The sequence below is a fragment of the Ornithodoros turicata genome, chromosome 1 (genome assembly GCF_037126465.1).
Source record: "Ornithodoros turicata isolate Travis chromosome 1, ASM3712646v1, whole genome shotgun sequence".
Lineage (NCBI taxonomy): Eukaryota > Metazoa > Arthropoda > Arachnida > Ixodida > Argasidae > Ornithodoros > Ornithodoros turicata.
The window spans coordinates 184880487-184897480 of NC_088201.1; positions in this window are offsets into that span (position 1 = coordinate 184880487).

Below are 16994 nucleotides of genomic sequence, written 5' to 3' on the forward strand. Positions count from 1 at the left end.
CCGTCGAAACCCTTTCACGCTGCGCTTCCGCGCCACGGAGTTATGACGCTTTGAATATGAGGAGATCCTTTCACTCTTGGCTCGCCTCCTCCTCGCCCGATCTCGGTATGACGTAGTACCGAGCGCGCCACGGAAGTGCGGAGTTCCCGTTCTCATGGCGACGCCTGTAAGCAGGAGCGCGGCGAGCGCGGGGACGCGACGCGGCGAAGTGAAATGAGCGGAAGGGCTATGACGTAGAGCCATAGAGCAACCGGTCAAGGCGTCACTTCCCGCCGACTTCATGGAGCTGGCCGGCACCGTTTGGCGCCACGGTCGGAGGTGGCCTCAAAAATTGGAGATTTTTAAAACCCTGTAGCATAAAAAATAATAGGAGGCGGGAGGTGGGACTTTGAGTACGGAGTGCGTGGAGTAAGGCGAACAGACTCTGCCAGAGACAAAGCTCTATCCGTGTGGTTTCTCAACCCCTTTAAGTATTTTTTCATTCTATGCGCCGCTTTATGTCAAGTTCTAACTCTCATGATCTGCACCTTCTAGTATTACTGTCGTTATCGAGTATACACTAATGTAACAACAACAACTTTATTTTGAGATGGAGAGTGGGGAGGTTCATTGCCAGAAGCGATACCCTACCCCATTGCTGGTGGGGATGTGGGGAATAAAATAATGAGCCCCTTTACAATAGCGATCAAAGTCCGATGGTGTCCAGAAATGTCAAAACACTAATGTAAAACAGTCACTCACTAGTTGTTTCTCCTGTTCCTTCGTAAGACCTCCTTCAAAGCGCTCAAGCTCCTCAACAGTGCTCAGTGGACTTTCAAGTATTTTTGGCTTCTCGGAAAGGGATGTCTGAAGTGGCACAAGATTCCGATTATGTTGAAGTTCTTCACAACCAAGATGCTGAAGACCTGGAAAATAAAAATATTGTAAATGTTGCGGTGTGCAAATAGTCAAAATTCTGCAAGCACAGAGAATATCTTCAATGCTTGATATGTATTTACAATTTTGATATTAGCAATTATTTAATATTCTCTTCTTTCTTCAAATGCTCATCCTGTGAAGGGTGCTCCAAATGTTGTTTGATATTCAAGGGACTATTCTGCGTTCTTTCTGTTGTCCGTATATGCCCCTCATCTAAAAACCACATAATATATGCTGTAACTACATTGTGTGCACTTTCTCCCACATCACATACCACAATCCCTCATTGGCAGACGTTCAAAATGGCCGAGAGTCAAATCTCTCTCAAAGCATTCTGGTTCGTCGCGTCGTGCTTCAATTTCATTGCGAGCTTGTTATGCTTTTTTGGAATACAAGTCCTTTTGCTGGAGCTTCGGCATGATGAGACGCGTTCGACACACGCAACTCGCGTTCTCAAGCTTCATCAAATGCGAACGCTGAATTCACTGCTTGTGCAACTTATACACGGACAGGAAGCTTAGTATTTACGTTTCGATCCGCTTCTTTCACAGTTGCAGCCGTGACCAAACTCCAAACCAAACCGGCTAACAAAACTCGGAGCTTCAGAACGCCACACTACAACAGCTGCTGCCAAAACGGTCACTTGTGCGGCTCTAGATTAGGATCTGGACTTGGATCGCGTCCATGTAGCGTCTGTGCGACACTTTGCGGATTGTTTGCCCCTTTACGCTTAATTTTGAAAAGAAATCGTAACAAAACTGCTACAAAAACTTCATACACAAAACATCATGAAAAGTATAGAACCGCTGTTTATGCGCGCTATAACCAGTACACGCTTTCCCGAACTAAAAATATATTTCTTTCTGCTGTGAGAAGTGTTATAAGTGCTTCTCTCATCGTATAAAGTGACTCCTTATGAAAGCTAGTTGACAGTTGAAGTACTTTGGGCCAAAGCACAAAGGACATGAAGTCGTGGGGGGCGTATGGAAACGGCATTCCGGTTTGTTGAGATGAGCAGCGCTTGATATCTAGCGGATGTCCCTGGGATGTATGAGTTGAGACAAACTGTGACGTCGTATTTCGAACGTCCATACGACATCCTGAGCATACACTGGACGTGTGCGACATGTGCGACTTTTCTGCGACGTCTCAGGGATATATCGTGCCTACTGGGTGTGGGAACGTCAGCATCATGCGTATTTCGTACTGCAATCTCTGAAGCAGCGAGGCAGTACTGGCCAGTGCGGTGAACAACTATGTTGAGCGTAGCAGCGAATGCCGTAATGTGCGAGAGGCAGCGTTCCTTTCTTCTCCGCCCTTCAAGTTTCACAGGTGAGTTTTCTTTCTTCATTTTGCCTCACTTAAGATATGTGCGTTCTTGTTTTCTCAACGAGCACATGTGGTAGAAGTGTGCTGCATAACAGTTTAGTATACGAAGTAAACAGCTTTGTGTTGTTTTCTGTACCTGCAGAATCTGGTTGCGTATCACTGACAAATTTATGCAAACTGTGGAACTGTGTGTGGTGTGCGTGTATGATATGTAGTTTGGTGTATCCGAATGTTTATGAAATATGTTCTGATGATGTCCTACTGGGGTAAGGTTTAATGCTGTCTGGTTTACGGTTGCTGTAAATGCTTTCCCAGTGTCGACATCAGTTTGCAACGGAGCTTTACTCCATTGTTGAAGTCGCACGTTCAAACAGTACGTAGCGCAGTTATTTCAGATGTTACAAGTTGCAAAATGCAGATATTCTTGTTCATATCTCTTCATGCACTATTTTATAGGTGCTCGTGATATCTTGAACTGGGAGTGGTGAAAGCGGTGGCCTATTCTATCAGCAGTATGATAGTGCAGATAAGATTGGCTGCAAAGGAAATGAGTTACCTTTCCACATCTGACTGCGCTGTTCTCCAAGGTTCCTTTTTTTTTATAACCGCTAATTTGGTTGTTGAGTGAGCTACTGTCGCTGTTTGTAGTTTTGTATGAACTAATAGCTTCTGTTACAGTGTCAGAGAGCTTGAACTGCATGTGATTTCGTCACCTCGAGAGACAGCGTCAAGCATGTGCAAAGGACCTGGTGTCTCTACAACAATGAAGAGCAGACCATAAACCAGAAGACGAAGACATCGCTTGGACATGCCAGTGATTAGGTTGCTTCCGCATCACACCATCTATATTCCGAAAGATGCTACGGTAGGTGTCATGCACGTGTTCCCAGTGGTTGTAGAGTGTCTGTTTTTGACTTCTATTTATGGAAGTGTTTGAGCTGCTATCCCACTAGATGGAATATGGCCTATGTTATCGGTTATTTTTCAGAGATCACCGTTGCGAAGAGGCGTAGCGACCATCCATGTGATTATTATGGCCATTATCACTGGTTAGCTTTTTTGTACATGTTTCATTACTTGATTTCAGATTTTAATAAACAAGCACATAAATGGTCGTGCCCCTCATTATCTTATTGAATATTCATTATTACACATTTGGACACAGTTTGGTTTGGGGATACCTGCGCTTTTGCCCCAGCAGAAGTGGAGTAGCATAGTAGGAAGAGGTAGCAATAGACAACGTAGAATAAACAGTAATTCACAACATTTGGTGAACGTTCTATCAACGTAGAAAAAAAAACAGTCAACGTAGAAATAGCGTTATAAAATTATTGTAGATACTACGTGTTTTTGGCCGGACATTTTCTAAGCAGAATCTACGCTGCACGCTATCGCAGATTCTACGATGGTGTTGTAGATTTGCAGTGTTATTTCAACATTGATTCTACATTTCGTGCTTGACTGGACATGTGTCAAGTATTCCTTGTTTCGTTGTACTTAAAAAAGTAACTGTCCAGTAAAGGAACGTTTGTTGCTCATATTTCCGTGTCTTTTTTCACTACATTTCTTGGTTGACTGTCTTACAACATGGCGACAGTAACGCGCACGAAATGCGATTTCAAGTGTATCGTCGTATCGGCGAACATGAGACAATTTAAGGTGTTTTTGGTGTTGGTACTTGATGTCTTTGTCCTTGCGTTTGTATTTTTTTGTACTGTCGTCAAGCATAGATGTAGTGAACTTCATTTTGTGAGAGAGGACGCTAGTGAGCCTGCGCCCTCAAACCACTGTCGGCAACTCTGCATTCACCGGCCCCCAGAGCCGCTCACCAGCAAACAAATGTGACGACACGCCCAAGCTACCAATAACAACAGCAATTATAACATCATCGATAATAAGATAATAACAGCAATAATAACAATACAACAGATGTCGCGTGGTTTTTTTTTATCCTTTTCTTGTTTTTTATTAGGTGCCACTTTCCCATCCTGTTTATCGCACAATAAGTACCTGTCGTCACAGCGAGATCGGCTCTCTGCAGTGACGGGAGATGTGTCTGTCGTACGACAAAGCTACTTGTTGTACAGCATCCATTCTTGTCGTTACTACAGACTATTTGCAGTTACAACAAGACCGCCTGTTGTAACGACAGAACAGTCTGCCGTGACGACAAGCGTGTACGTCACATGACAAAAGTGCTTGTCGTTACGACAGCTGCTCCTGTCGTAACTACAGACTATTTTTGTAGTTACGACAAAAGTTCTGTCATGACGACAGAAATTTCTGTAGTGACGACAGAAGTGCCTGTCGTACGACAAAAAATCCTGTTGTCACGACCGATATTTCTGTCGTGTTTTTCGATCGGGTAACATAGAATGAGAGCAGTAATCCTGAACCGAAAGTGTATACAGCATTTATCTGGCTTCACTGTGGTTCCTTTCAATAATTGGTGATAGAAACAGATACAAACTGTATAGCAAATTTGAATAGAAGCTGGAAACGATATTTTCTAGAAACTAGAAACAATATTATGTAGGAATTGGAGAGCATATTGCATAGAAGCTGTATACAGAAACGATTCACGCTTGTATCCACTCTGTATATGGAACCTTAAATGCGGTGTGCCAAATCCCAATGCATGCAGCAATGAGAACGCTGTCATGCATTTGAAAATATAACTTCAGTGTTTCAAAAACTGACTAGTGGTCCACAAATCATATGTAAAGTCCCACTGCACTAAAGTCCGTCTGGGCTTGAGATGCGACCGTAGGTGTCAGGACGGCACGCACACATTGTTATTTCGGGAGCAAATAACAGCCACCAAAATATTTCATCCGACTCGTTCACATATTGCTGCATTGAAAACTGTGTTTCTCATTTAAATTACTCCGAAACTAAACCAACACAATCTCTACAACAAAATAATTTGGTGCTGCACGTTGCGCGCGTGTGGAGCCCCGTATTCTACAGTTGAAATAGGTACAAAACTGCTACTTCAGAACTGGCTTACCCATTTTGTACGCACATAGCTTTTCCTTTGACAGTGTAGAATCAGCAGTGTGTCAAGTACAATATTAAAAAGCAAACAATAAATGTTCGCGTTGCCTAAAGTGATATGTCACATTATTGCTATTGACATTTATATCCATGTTCACACTTTAACAAATAATATGCATTACTTGTTATGCAAATGTGTAGAAAAAAAACTAGTACTACATGTCGATAAATAAGAACTTCCTTGCCTAGTATGAGCTCTTTACAGACTGTATAGAAAGTCTACACATTTTATTTCCTGATTCCTGGATAGAAAGTGTATAGAGTTTACCACTGAAAACCTACAGATCCTGTCTATTTCCCATGCACAAAGTTGACACTTACACGATCGATAATCTATAGGTCCTGTGTCTAAACTAAAAATCAATTTCATCAGTGTATATACGCTCCTCTCTCTTCATTCGCACTGCTCGGTGCCTACTCAGTATCAATGCGCTCTACAATGGGTGAAAACTGCATATTTGTTACAATGCCGACATTACTGCACATTGGAGGACGCTATTTCCTTGCACAAAATATTTAAAAAGTACACAGCCCGATGTGACATGCCAGTCTATCTACTTTTTAAGTAAACATTTGGTGCAAAAAAGTAATGCCATCAAATGTGTATTGATGTCCTCAGGAGGTAATTACATGTAATTAACATCAATTAAATTGAGAGTATATAAAGCAAATAAACGTAATTCAGCAGAAATATATGATATTCAAGATTACTTTAGGTAACCTGCGGTGACCTTCAGTAATGAAAGGCTAATTACAGGGTAATTGAAGTTATACAGTCGCTAGAGTTGGGTAGAGCACGGAGGTGGACAACCGGAAGTGGATACCGGAAGTCAAGTATAGACGGGACGTGGACAACCGGAAGTCGAGTTTAGACCGGAAGTGGACAATGCGAAGTTTGGTTCAGACAGACAGTGGATACCCGCAAGTCAAGCATGGACGGAAACGCTAACGCATTTCTCTCGCATTTACCACTAACGCGCCACTGAAGTTTTTTTTTTTTTTATTTGAGGTTCCTGCTAATCTTAATATTGTTGTGAAGATGATGAGGAGCTACGAAAGATGATGAGCAACGCGCCCCGCGCGTCTGCCCCTTGTCGCAGAATAAACTAGCGCGACGGAAGCAGATACGTGTTCACGGGTCAGTGACTAGTTTATTCTGCGACAAGGGGCAGGCGCGCGGGGCGCGTTGCTCATCATCTTTCGTAGCTCCTCATCATCTTCACAACAATATAAACACGCCATGCCAGCATCGGACAGCGTCTTGCATGGCTCTCGTCAGCACTGTAAATCAGGCAACGTTTAAATGAAACCGTGATTATCATCATCAGCTTTATTCTATAAACAATTGTAACAATTCATAGCAGTTAATTGCAGATAAAAATTATGCTATTTAACTGATAAAATATTGTATATTCCTAATAATGATTAATAAATAGTATAATTCTGCTCATTACAATTAATATTTATGCCGTTTAATTATTAGTTGAGTAATTAACAATATTATACCACATGCATGAAGTCATACTGCACCGTGGCCCAAAATCCAGACGTATTGATGAACTCGCTTATATGTATACAGAACAAATCCAGAATGGAAAGAATTATGCTTGCGATGTTTGTATTGAAAATCTATAGATTATGAGAGATAAAGTACCTATCCACTCTCGATGAACTTTCTATCTAGTGTCTTGGAACTGGATAGAGGAGATAGATTATCCATTGGAATTGTATAGAAAGTGGAAAATCATTTTCATAATGGAGGGAAGGCTCTCCAAGGTGTTAGGTGTCTAGCGGGTGGGGTGACGTGAGAATACGTTGAAAGTCCGCTTCTTCCTTTATTTATGTTCAACATGAAAAATATCTGATCGGATGACGTCCGATTCAAGGAAAATTATCTGCGCAATAACGAAGCTCTCTCGTGAAATGGGGTCAGCCTACTTCTATGTGCACCTGCTCAAACACTGAACGCGCGTGCACCTAACATGTTAGATAGAGCTTTGAGCTTCAGAGGAAAACGTGTGCTAAGTTGTCATGGAAAAAAGGGCAATAATTTTCTTGTTGATGGGGCTTACGAATTTCGGTCTAGCTGATGTAGCCAAGATAAAAATGTGCGGCAGCGGAAAATTAAGTAAGTGTACCTCATTTCATTGAATATCGTGGTTAACTGGAACTTTAGTTATATTATTTGTAGGTCCTCGCAAAGGAAAAGAGGTGTCCTGCGGTAACAATTGATATGATGCGGATGGTAACAGAGCTGTAGCTCCAAAGAACAGAGTGCAGAACAGAGGTTGTGCAACTCATTTGAGTATTAAATCAAGTGTGTTCCTGGTTACTGGGAAACGGAAATTACGATACAATTGATGGGGGGGGGGGGGGCAGGATAGATATACGCCGCGTAACGGACATTCACATGATTATGCAACATGGTTATTATACAGTAGAGCTTCGGTTTGAAAGTTACAAAAATATCAGAAATCGTCATTGGACTCACATGGAAACTCATTGAAATAAAAGAAGCATAACGATACACACGATGTAAAACTTGGCGGTGCATATTATAAAGTGGGTAGGATATACACTACAAATGAGAAATAAACTGGGTGGAATTGAACCTTTATGGAGCGACTGAGCTTTAGCTATTTAGCTGTTTCATACTTATCCGTTGTGGAAAAAGTCAACCTCGTAGCAAAATTGATAAATTTTGCAAATTGATGCAATTTTTGGCCCGTAAAATAGTCAAATTGCGTACACAGACCGGCGCATATCGTTTTTCTGCGTTTTTGATGATTTTTCTTCCTAGAAGCCTGCGGGATTGTTGCTAAGCTATATCCATATTGCTTTGTTCCCTGTTAGCGCCGCGAGACAACTGTGGCAATAAGTGGTGTGCATATGTGGACAAATGAAGAGAGGACAGCCTGAAGGAGAGGGAGAGAGGCGGTTAGTACTTGTCCTCGGCTGACCTCAGGAGGAACTGCGACAACAGTAGTAGACGTGAAAACGACATTGGTTACCCACTATGGGCTACCGGCGGCATTTGTCGTGCGTGTTGGAAAAATACAATTACGTTCATTACCCTTTCGTAAGGAAGTTCCTGTGTGTGAAGCAACTTGTGAGAACGCTCTCCATCTTCTTGGCAAACGTTAAGGCGGACTCACTTCTTAAGAAAGTATATGGGGAACTTCTATCTAGGGATTGACACATATTTCAAGGCCTAAAGCCGCTAATAGTCACTGGTTCAGTGAATATTAGCGAAATGTCATTTTAAAAGATCATGCAAAATATACTAGAACAGCAGCATGTCAGCGTAAGTGAACATCAAAATATATTGCATGCTATTGCACACGGCGCGGGAGGCAACACACTGGCTGCACGATCCTCCCATCAAAGTCCTAATGCTGCTTCATGCGCGCCCCACCAGGTAACGCTCAGAGCCTCAGTATTCCAAGCAAAACACTGGTAGCTTGGTGCAGTGGCTGGTGTGTGTCGGCATCGATTCCCTAGCTTTAAACTGCTTTCGAGGGGTCGCAACCACGGGCGCGTGCCTCTTCTGGCAATGACTACAAGTCATCTTGGTACGGCATTCTTTGGAACAATGCCTCAACATCATCTTTCACTTGTTTTCCACGGTTTGGTTGGCAGCATAGTGCGCCGTACTGTGATCGCTCGATTTGCAGAAGAAACAGTTAGGAACTCATTTTACGGATGGGTACTCCTCTTCCTCGCTCTGTTCATGTTTTCCACTACTGGGTTCACCCTCCTCTACTTTAGTCCTGATAGCTCAAAATATTCCAATTCAAAACAAAGGAAGTTGGGCACATTCGACAGCTCGTCGGTCGTCCCTGCGCCGGTAGTAGTGCTGTCTTCTGACAAAGGCGAAACAGCACCGGGTTCCTCGGTCCGTTGCTTAGTCTCCGAAGCCCGCATACTTTGCAGTTCAGTGATACTGCACTACCATCTCTAGGAATAGAATCGAGGGTAATATACATTGTCACGGAAGAGAAGCTGGTAGTGGGTGCACAGACCCTCATCGGACCGCTTACGTTGGCTTGAATGTAATGTTACAAGAATCCGAGGCCTGCAATGTCCCTTGAGGACCTTACTGTTGGTAGACTGCACAATCGTCACAGATATTCCCGCTGAATCAGCGTGGCATAACCGAAAAGCTGCGACACAATATTGGTCACGGCATCATAACGTGACTCAACCGCCTGCGCAGCACAGATGGCCACTGCTCCACAGCCATTCAGTGATGTGTCCAAGTACTGGAACTTTTTTGAATTGCTAATACCACGGTTGTCTCTGATGTACTGCGTTTTAATGCGCTCCCAGAATGTTTCCTATCGCGTGAGTACACCAGGAAGGGTCATCAGCTGAAGTTTAGGGAGCCTGCTTACCCCCTGTGGCTAGGAGCTAACCTCTGCTGCTGAAAGTAATCGCTTCACATGAGCTGATGGACTAAAGAGACTGGTGTGTTGAACGGCGGCTGTCCCGTATACCCGCGGATGTTCCTGCCGAGAAATAGTGCCACTTGCGTCTGGAAAGCACGAGATCGAATCGCTAATCTTGCATTTCCACGGATGTACTTGTCACGTGCCAGCTTCTGTGCTGTTAGTCCCACATCGTGTATTCTATGCTTCCTGCATGCATTCCGTTGCACATTGAGGGGGATTTATTGGCAGACAAATAAAAAAGGAAAAGGAACAATAGAAGGTTGCACCTTCAGCAACGCATAGAGATGTATGATGTGTGGAAACCTTCGTTCCCACAACCTCAGGGCGTCAGCCCATCCGTTCCGTGCGCGAAGGAACAAGCAGCACAAAAGCAGATTTCAAGCAAACATACTTGGTTTATTCACAAGGGAAAACCAACGCTCCAGCCAACAATCACGCAACGAATCACCACTTTTCCAGCGGATCACCGCTTTTATCCCTGTGACTGGGGTACGCCCCCCTGGAGCACGGCTGCCCTCTGTCGCCATAACACGTGGCGCTCTCTAATCGCCACAGATGTGATGTGCTATGCTCAAGATCGCGGGCTCGAATCCGGCCGAGGACGGTAGCAACGTGAGGGAGGCAAACATTGCTTCCAGCACCTTGTGTCGCATAAATCCGGCGCACGTCAAAAGAACCCCAGGTGGTCGAAATTATCCGCAGTCCTACCCAGCGGCACGTGCGGCATATTGCCACAGAAATAGGTTGACTCACCCTACGTGTAAATTTACTGCCAATTTGAATTTTTGCTGTGTGGGCCTGCCACGATCAGGATGTGGATCTCGAGACAGGCGCGCTTATATAACATCGAAAACAAAGTTCAACCAGGCTTTGGTGTTTTGCAGTCTGCGTGCAGCGAATAACCTATGTTGCATAATATGTGTAGTACCTGCTTTAAAACAACAGCTTCAAACCTGCGTTCTGGGACCACCGAGGTTTCCTAAAGAAAGACGAATCGTGACGTTGCACACTCACAGTGAAACGTGCAGGTTTCCGCAGCGCACGAGTACACACGCAGACTGTTTCTGTCGCCCCTAAAGGTGATGATGATGATTGCAGTTTTTATGACGCATGAGCAACTAGACTATAATGCGCCAAAACTGTGATGTGTGTGGAAAGGTAAAACTAACTGTTCAATTAAAACCGAAATATCTCAGAATTTAAAATGTAAACCACAGTAAAAGAGAAAGTCATTCACTTATAGGACATCGAAATAGCCGATATTTAAATGCATAAGAAGATGCTACGTAGAATCTCCGTCGACTCAATGACCACTTGTTACATTCCACGTACAGACTTTCGACTGGCGAGGCCCGGAATGCTCCCAGTACCAGTCCTAGGCCCTGGTGGTGAATGGGGTCTAGACATCTCGGGACATATTGCCGTGCTGAGCCATAAACCACAGAGCCATAGTCAAGTTTGGAGCGAATAATTGATATGTAGATTCGGTGTAAAGTGGCTTTGTCTGCTCCCCACGATCTGTGCGACAGCACTTTTAGAAGGAGGAGGAGCAGTGTCGTTGGGAGGTACCCGAGAGGTCTGCCTGCCTGATTTCTTGCCTTGCCAGGCAGAGGTCTGCCTGCCTGATGATGTTTCTCGGGAAGGGAAAGGTGGTGGAGAGGAGGATAGGAAAGGGTGAAGTGGAAGACCGAGCGGAATCCGCTCGGGGGGAGCATAGCTGCGTCCATGGGCCGACTTCAGGGGAACTGTGCCGGAATACGCCTATTACACATCTGAGGGAAACCCAGGAAAAACCCCAGACGGCACAGCCGGCCCGCGGATTCGAACCGCGGACCTCCCAGTCTCCAAGCGCACGCGTTACCGCTGCGCCACCGGAGCTGGTACTTTTAGAAGATTTAAGAATTTCATGCATTTTGTCCTGAGGTATTTCATATGAGACGAGAAGGTGAGCCTTTTATCAAAAATAACACCTAAGAATTTGAACTCTGACGTGACTGATAAATCATGTCCATTCATTTTCAACGTGGGTTCGGGTGTTGTCCCCCTTACTCTGGAAAATGGAATACTGGTTTGTCTGGTGAAAACTTAAAACCATTTTCATTGGCCCATTTGCTTAACTTGCTTATGGTTAGCTGCAACTGTCTTTCGCACCGACCAGGGTCAACGGAAATGCAAGAATTTTGAATATCGTCCACGTACAAGGCATAGCTGACAGAAGGGCGAATGACCTTTCCAATGGAATTCATTTTAACGATAAAGAGTGTGACACTCAGCACAGAGCCTTGTGGGACACCGTTTTCCTGTATAAATGGGCGTGATAAGGACGTGCCAAGTTGAACTCTGAATGTTCTCCCTTCCAGAAAGTCAGCGATGCAGCATCGCATGCGACCACGTATTCCAAAAGATCACAGATATCGCAAGATACCATAGCGCCATGCGGTATCATAAGCTTTTTCTAAGTAAAAAAAGACAGAGAGGCAGTGTTGCCTTCTGACAAACGATTCCCTAATAACTGTTTCCAGCCGCCGCACGAGATGATCAGTTGTTGAACACGCAACCCGGAACCCACTCTGGTAACTGTCTAGGCATTCGTTTTCCTCAAGGTAATAAACGAGACGATTGTTTATCATACGCTCAAAAGTTTTTTCAAGTGCTATGGGCCTGTAGCTTGATGGATTTGATGGGTCTTTCCCTGGTTTAAAGAAGGGGATAATGGTTGCAACCTTCCAACGGGAAGGAAGGTGGCCCTCTTTCCACACGACGTTAAAGAATTGAAGAAGGCCCTCTAGTGATTCCCTTGACAGTCGACAGAGCATTGAATGTGATGCGGTCTGGTCCAGGAGCTGTGACTTTTGATTATGATAATGCTTTTAACAGTTCAGTCATTGTAAACGGCATATTATATGCATACTTGTCTCCTGTTCCCTTTGGAATATTCTGTTTATCAGCTTGCTTTTTTTATTTTTAAGAACTCATTGCTATAGTGTGACGAGCTTGAGATTCTTTGGAAGTGTTCACCGAGCGCATCTGCCTGTTGCTCTATGCTCTGACAGGGTGTACCACTTATTTGCAGTAATGGAATAGAGATGCTCGCGTAATCCCCTTTGATCTTATTGAGTCCCATACAGCTTTGGAAGGTGTGTTATTGTTTAGAGATGATATAAAATTGATCCCCGATTCTCGCTTAGCCTGCCGTCGGGTCCATCGTGCTTTAGCCCGAGTTTTCTTAAATGTAAGTAAATTTGCTGCAGTGGGGTACCTTCGGAGGACTCCCCAAGCACGGTTTTGTTCTTTGCGTGTAGTCTCACAGTCGCTTGTCCACCAAGGCTTGGAGCGCTTAGGGAGGCGACCGGATGTTCGTGGGATTGACTGTTCAGCAGCATTTTTAATGGTGTCAATGATAAGACTATTGGCATCTTCTATACTTAAACCTTGGAAAGATGTTGTGATATTGGCCTTCTCCTTGACGAGAGACCAATCGGCCTGTGACAGTTTCCACCGAGGTGGACGTGTACCTAAGGTATTTGCGGTATTATGCAGTTTCAGGACAACCGGAAAGTGGTCGCTACCGCGAGGATTCTGCTCTACTGCCCAGTGAATGGTTTGAAAGATTGATGGGCTTCACAAGGAGAGGTCGATGGCAGAGAAAGATTGTTTAGCGCTGCTTACATACGTAGGACTTCCTTTGTTTAGAAGGCAGATAGACCTAGAAAGTAATGTGTTTTCCAACATTTTTCCTCGCGGACGACTCTCGAGCTACCCCATAAACAGTTATGGGCATTAAAATCTCCCAGTAGGAGAAAAGGCGGCGGGAGTTCGTCAATTAAAGATTCGAGAGTGTTCTGAGCAACCACAGCTGATGGTGGTAGGTATACGGAACATACAGTTATGACCCCTTGGAGACATATTTGAACAGCAACTGCCTCGAGTGCTGTTTTTAGTGGAAGGTGCTTTGCAGGGAGGGTTTTTGATGTGAGGATAGCAACACCTCCAGATGTACGTGTTGCATCAAACCGATCGTTTCGGAACAAGTTCCATCTTTGGAGTGTATGTGTTCGATGTGGATTCAAATCAAGTCTCCTGTAGTGCAAAACAGAGTGTGTCATACTTGTCCGAAAGATCATTGACATTGACAGGATGGCGTAGATGCAGGCTAGCTGGTGGATAAATTCCATGGTAGGCAAGCCTGAGCGATGGGCAAGACACGTAAACAAACACAAACACGAAGACTCAATGTTTGTGTTTGTGTGTGTGTTTGTGTTTGTTTACGTGTCTTGCCCATCGCTCAGGCTTGCCTATCATGGAATCATTGACATCATCAATATTAGTGAGAAGCCCTCGACAATTCCACTGAAGGATCGCCATAATATAGAAAATGAGAAACGTGTGCACAAGAGGCGTTTTCGTCATGGGGAAGAGACTACTGTGTAAAGAAAATTTCATTATTTCTTCTTTGGGGGCATTATGGGCTGACGCTCGCGAACGAGCCTTACGAGCTCCTGCCATCATCGCATTCAATGGAGCTTGCCTCCACGGTTTGGGATGAAGAAGGTGGCGCCTGTGAGAGTGACGCCACAGAAGAGGGTTGGGAAGCTGTGGTTACAGTTATACGAGTTTGAAATCGTTTGAAATCGAATCGTTTGAAAAGTGATGTATGCGTTTGCTGATATTGTGAGACTGGTTGTCAAGAACTTCATATGTTTAAAGGGCACAAACAGAGGACATAATATACTGAAGAACAAACCAGTAATGTATATGCAATGAGGACCTTATAAATACGGCAGTCAAAGGGTGTGGGTTCGATCCCCGGTGATGGTACATTTTGTTCAACTCCCTCTATTCAGTTCATATAAATACTGTTGCGGGTTATCCTTGTTTCAATTTTTTTCGCGAACGTCTATGGTACCGGGTTCTCGGATGTATACGAAAAAAAAATGAAATTTCGAATATGCGGAAACATTCTGTTTTAGGGAGCTCCCAGCAACCAAGAGCTCGGCAACGAAAGGCATTCCCAAATAAGCGGTTGTCGACCGTGGGTTCGGCTGGTGTGTCCGTTGATGTGTGCAGCAGCTACATGTTGAAACACACGCACTAAGATCGGATGCAAGGGAAAGATTCCTATAAAAAAAAGAGCGACATGAGGTTGGATGTGACTCGGAACACTTTGTGCTAGCATCAGCTGATGTTAACATCAGAGCTGTGCAGGTTGATGTTCACATTAGACCTGCTCTAATGCTGATGCTAACATCCATGCGGAATCAAGCGTCTGCTGTGGGAGCAATATGTTCGCTAGGGGTGTACCCTGTTACCCACTCTTAATAATAAAACTTTTGAAATCCACGCTAAGAAATCCACCCTTCAAATTCCAATCCTTTGAAACTCAAGCTGTCAAAACAAATCACAATGGGTCTATGCAGTCCAATGTTAACCATGGTTTTTACGTGAGAAAATCAGTGTTTAAGAACGTCACACTCCAGAATAACGAGTCTTTATGCAATTCTGTGTCGTATTCAGCATGTATCTGTCAATTAATTTAATTAAGCTACGGGCGTAAATAACAACGCGTATGAATACTAGGAAAACAACGCTTCAGCGGTTCAGCAGTTCGGCTACCATTGGGGACGGGGCTATTTGAGAAAATGGAGTAACGACGGAACCGTATGGTGTTGCATAAAACGGGGGGGGGGAATATGTTTAATGCAAAGTAAGAAGAAGAAGAAGAAGTAAGAAGAAGTTGCATAAAACGGATAATCAATGCAAGCTATAATAAAGCATATGTTTCTTCTGCCGATTTCGTCAGGTATTTTTCAGACGTGTAACGACTTGGTGTGCTAACACGCGCGTGCAACTCATGAAGGAATTCATGGGTGAAGTGACATTGGTGCAATCGTAGCTGTTTTGGACAAGAAATCGAGTAGCGAAAAATGTCCAGGATGAGGAACATATAAAACGTACCAGAAAACTGCTGTGTCGACCATCTGTCACGACGGAAATCACGTAAACATCATGTAAATGTCTCTGGCTTTCCTCTGCCTCAGCCTACCAAGAACCGCTAATGTTATGTTTGATAAGAGGTAGGACCTGAGGAAGCGTGGACCTCCACGCGAAAGCTTCTACAAATTAAACTTAAACAAAAATCTTCAGTGTCAGTTTCTGTATTTTGTTTATCTGATCTACAGGACTTCACTCCCCTCTTCGTATACACTTCAACCACATGTCATGTGTAACCTAGGAATGCTGGTATTTGGGTGGAGTGGCTAGTTTGCCACAGTACCACAAATAGGAACACAAATGGCTGATAAATCTGCTAAAGAATCTGGGCCAAGACGATGAGCACTTGGAATCATCTCAGTTTTTAGTACCATGCAGAGGAGGATAGAGTAGAGTACCCTCAAATTTTGTACTACCTTTTCTGAATTACTTGTTATTATGCTGCAGCTACATAGGCATCAGTTAAAATGCTACTGACAATTGCCAAACCTTCATACGAGCATTCAATTCATTTTACAAACTTTGGTTTATGATGTGATGAATGTTTCGGTGACTTCCATAGGCCCGGTTTCACGAATTCTGGTTAAGTGAACCAATATGAAGGGTTGCCAATTCTTGAACTTAACAGATACTTCATTTTTTTCGATCGGTGATGCGGTGAATATTTCAGTAATAATAACTCCTTTAGTGAAGCAGACAGTTTAATGACCGTTCATCTTATTTCAGGTGATGAAAAGGTTGGCGAAACTGGGTCATTATGTAGCCTTTGTGTTCTCGTGCTGTGCAATGGTTTTTCGAGGGATTCAAACTACAAAAAAGGTTCATAATAAAAAAAATATTGGCATACCTACCTACATACATGTCCCGCACAGCGCGTAAGAAACTCAACAGAATATAAATGAGTGAACTGATGTTCTGAGGCTGGAACAACATACAAGGGACAAACACATACAAAGCCTCAATTTGCCTAAGAAATTAATGATGAAAGATGAAATATAAATGTCATAATGTACATTGGTAGACAGACTGATACCGAAACAAATCGGAAGGGGAGGGCTGGGTTCCACGAGTGGGCTCTTGTTCACTGCCTCCTCTTGAAAGAAAAGTAGGACCGAAAGTTGCATGCTCTCTCACAGACCACTGTAGTCCCCTCAAGACCGTGCCTTTTAGACGCGAACTCGTCTCCCCTAGCTTTGAGCGTAGGTCAACTGTACCAAATTGGTGGCTCTGTTGAACAGTATGATGTCA